Raw genomic sequence first — 4,661 nt, forward strand, 5'->3', positions numbered from 1 at the left:
AAGAGGAGGAAGAGGGGGAAGAGGAGGAGGAGGAGGAAGAAGAGGAGGAGGAGGAGGAAGAGGAGGAAGAAGAGGAGAAGGAAGAGGAGGAGGAGGAGGAAGAGGAGGAGGAGGAAGAGGTAGAGGAAGAGGAAGAGATGGAGGAAGATGAGGAGGAAGAGGAAGAAGAGGAGGAAGAAGAAGAGGAGGAAGAAGTAAAGGAAAAAGAACAAAAGGAAATCATCCCATGCTCCATGTAAGATGCCACAGAGAGGAAAGGGCCAGAGGACAACATCATGAGAGGAATAAGAAAGCTCACTGTGTCTGGGAAAGCAAGTCAGACTCCGGAGGAGGAAAAAGAAATTTCAAAAACGAGAAAGAGAAAGTTAAGTGTTTCTGAATAACGCAGAAAAGTTGGCTGACTTAACCAGCTGCATGACTGAGGCTTCATAAGCAACTGTCCACAAACAGAATTTATTTATTTTTTAAATTAAAACATAATTACATCATTTTCTCCTCTCTCCCTTTCCTCCATCCAACCCTCTGGTGGGTTGGAACATGGTCCAGGAGTGGAATCTTGTGAGGGGAGTTCTGTGAGCATGTGCGAACACTTGAAGAAAACAAGACAAGAATTTCGTGATCTCAGTTTCTTCAACACATGGAGCTGTTCTGGGAAAGTGTGTTTCTACTCCTAGGTGTAGCAGACAGAAGTCAGCTTACTTCAGAGTTACTCATTCTCGCTTGCTGTTGTTATCCAAATAAATGTTTTAACTTTTCTTTATATGCCTCTGTGGAAAAATATATTTTGAACATATGTGGCTTGTCCTTGGGACTGTGTATAGCTTGAACTCTTGTTAACTGTACTGTGACTTTTCTTAAGACTCAGAGTATAAATTGTTTGATGCTCTCAACAACAGTGGCTCTTGCATGAGGCATTCATTTAGTTTGACTCATTTATTAGCTTTAGTCTCCCATGCCTCACTTCTGCTAGAGTAGTGGCACTTATTGACCCTTACCCCCACTCTTTCTCAAATTCATAGCCACTGGTCCCCTTTTCTTGAATTTTGTGTGTGTGTGCGTGTGTGTGTGCGTGTGTACATACATATAGGTAGGTAGATATACAGATGACATGATAGATAGATAGATAGATAGATAGATAGATAGATAGATAGATAGATAGATAGATGATAGATAGTGTATATATGCTTAAATATGGTATCCAGTAATGCTTAAATATATTAATACTGCCTTTTAAATTATATATGCTTAAATATATTAATATTACCTATTCAGTTCATATAATATTACTTTTATGTATATGATTTCAATGCTGACTATTTGGTATTGGATAAACAATTGAGAGGGATTGTCACTCCCTGGGGAAGACTTTTCTCCTGCTCTCTTAGTTGCCTCTAGTTCTTTAACTAGGGTTGGAGCTCCGTGATACTTCCCCATTCCGTGCTAGCCTATCTGTAGGTATTTTAAAAGCAGTCACTGGGTGCATGTATGAAGAGGAGAGAGTTAAGAACAAGGAAGAGTTTTCCTCCTTAACAAAGCAAGCTAGAAGGCAGTGGAAAGGACCTTCAAAGCACTGAAGGGCAAGAACAGCAACCTGCCATCTCTAATTCTAGAACAATCTTTCAAATCATAGGTGAAACAAATAGCTTTAAGACACATGAAAACTAGAAAAATTCATCAAAAAGTGACCTGAGGCAAAAGAGATATTGAAAGAATTCTTCAAAAATAAAGGAATGGGATGTCAGCTGCTGCTGTCATTGTGCAGGTCTTGTTTAGATGACCACAGTGCCAAGATTGCATGGGTACAGCTTCCCTATCATATATAAAAGACCAACTCATTGCAGACTTCTGGCTTACAATCTTTCTGGACACTAGAAATTATACTGTAAAGAAATCTGGATAAAAATGAAAGAAAAGAAACTCCAGAGATCAATGTAAAAAATTTTACTAATAGTTTAACAATTTAAATTAAAATAATCTACTATGGGATTTATGCAATATACAGAACTAGAGTATGATGTGCTATTGTGAATTCTAAACATTATGTGGAGCTGTAAACATCACTCTAAGGTAGAGGGTGACAAGGCTATATAGTATAGACCATTAAGCAAGCATTAAGGAAATGTAACAGCCTGCCCCTAGAAGCGTTGCATGTGTGGCCACTGCGTGTCTTGTGCATCAGTAAGAAGAAGAGAGGAGAGAGGCTCTGCCTAAGTTCATTGTTCTGACCAATGGACAACTGAAAGATTAGTAGACGAACATTTCCTGAAAAAGGCGATCCTGAGATGACCACCAGTCCAGCTCATACAAGGATCTGGCCTGAGATTAACACAAGTCCTGTGAAGGTCCTGATGACCCCCAAACCCCACCTGGGACTGAGGCCCTCAGGTGGGCACAAGCCCAAGGCAGATGACCTGCCTGTGGGGACACTCTATCAGACCCACCTCCAGGGCTTTGAACTGTCCCACCCCAACATCTACCCCATGGATAAACTGCTGGCATTTGTGGAAGGGTGTTCTACAGATCAAAAAACTACAGGATCTCCATGACACAGAGCAACAATATCTAAGAGGGGTCCCACTGAGGTCCCACTGAGTAGTAGAAGCTGGAGACCTCTTACCAGACCAATGAGGCATTGCAATAAACATTTGCAACCAAAGAAGTGTGGACAAAAGGGTATACCGTGGAACACACTGTGACACACCACAGCTTTCACAAGAAGATTTTTTTCACTCTGTTATGGGGACTGTTGCAAGGGTGGAGGGCAAGTACGTGGGAAGGGGAGATGAGCAGGATTTGGGTACATGATATAAAATTAACAAAGAACTAGTGAAAAAGTAAAAATAAAAACATATGCAGTTGATAAGACAAAAAGGAAATAAAATATGAGTATAAATATGCTTACTTAAAGTAAAAAAAAAAATCAGAAAAAAAATCCCATATGAAATAATGAGAAAATCATTGATAACTTTAGACTTAAATGAATTGGTAATGATATTGTACATTATTTGATATGTTTTTTAATTTTAAAAAAGAAAATGATACAAGTGTATACTACCTATGAGAACCCAACTTAAATATGAAGATAAAAATAGATTAATAATGGAAAAGCTGTGGGACTGGAGAGATTATGGCTCGATGGTTAATAGCGCACACCAGAGCTGGGTTCCCATCTCCCATTTCTAGTTGCCAACTGTAGTTCCTGTTCTAGGCATTCTGATACCCCCTGCTGACCTCCACAGACACCACAGAGGGCATCTCTGCACATAGATGCACACTCTTATGTGCAATTAAAAATGAAAATAAGATGCAAATGATATTCCAGTTAAAGCAATGAAAAGAAAATTGAAACAGACTGACTATGTTAATATTAGTACAATATAAAATAAAGAAAAGAATATCACTAGGATAAAGTCTATTTCATAACAATATATACCCATTTAATATTATGTGATTATTCTAAACTTATCAAAATATATGAAATCTAAACTGATAGAACTGCAAAGGAAAATAGATAATCAAACAAATATAGTAAAATACTCAATAGCATTCCATTAATAATTTGTAGAATACTGTAAGAATTCAGTGGATTTTAACAGTGTATTAACAGGGTGTAACTGCCTACTAGAAACATACTATCCAATGCAGCAAACACTAGCCTTTTCTCCTAATCACATGGAACATGGACCAAGTACACTATTCTTTGAGTTGTAAAAGATCTCAAATAATTTAAGAGGATTTAATTCATACAAGATATAATATCTAACAATACAACAACAAACTACAACTAAGAAGAATATTGAAAGTATTCAAAATGTTTGGAAGCTAAATGACATATTTGTGAATAATCAGATAAAAAAATCAAAAGAGTTTAATATTTGAAAATAATGAAAATAGAAAACACAACATAGAAATTTTGGGGCTGCAACTAAATAAATGTTGAGAAGGAAATTATACTATTGTGTGTATGTTTTAGATGAAAGATTTCAAATCAATGGCTTCATTTTTCACTGCAGGAAAATGAAGAAATAGAAAATGAAACAATAATCAAAATAAAATAAAATTTAGAGTATACATAAGTAACAGGAAAACATTTCAAAAAATCAACAGCCATGAGTCTCCTCAAAAGATAGGACAGAGAAAATCTTGTGGTTAGCATAACCTTTTAGAAAGTATCTCCCCAAAGAAGAAGCAATTAAAACATTGGACTTCATATTTTAAACACGGTATGCAAAATTAAAAAAATGTATTGTCAAGAGAATGAAAAGACAAGCCACAAATTTAGACAATATATTTGTAAATGATTTGTGAGATAAAATACTGCCACCCAAATATACAAAGAACTGGTCAATGCAGCCAACCTGACACTTCGTTTACAAAGATGCCCACATTGCAGATGGGTGTATAAGAAAATTGAGAAGATGCTGCATTCATATGACACCGGGGAAGTGAAGGTTAAAGTAGTGAGATTGCCCTGCACACTTACAGTGATCCTGAACTAGAGCACTGGCCTCAGCTTGTGATGGAACCCTCAGTCACTCCCAGTGATTGAGTGCACAAGAGTGGAGCCCTATTAAAAGGCAGATTGAAATGTGTTATTAAAAAAACCCACTGTGCTCTTACATATAATCTAGAAGTAAGTTATCAAAACACTCACTACATGC

General features: G+C 37.1%; 1 non-coding gene across 1 annotated transcript; it reads left to right on the forward strand.

Annotated features, from left to right (window-relative positions):
• The first annotated feature begins 2,128 nt into the window (after positions 1-2,128).
• On the forward strand, positions 2,129-2,260 carry LOC115065141. Its single transcript, XR_003844942.1, has one exon. It is a non-coding gene; the product is annotated as a small nucleolar RNA SNORA17 (small nucleolar RNA).
• The last annotated feature ends 2,401 nt before the right edge of the window (positions 2,261-4,661 follow it).

This window comes from Mus pahari, chromosome 12 (assembly GCF_900095145.1).
Source record: "Mus pahari chromosome 12, PAHARI_EIJ_v1.1, whole genome shotgun sequence".
Taxonomy (NCBI): domain Eukaryota; kingdom Metazoa; phylum Chordata; class Mammalia; order Rodentia; family Muridae; genus Mus; species Mus pahari.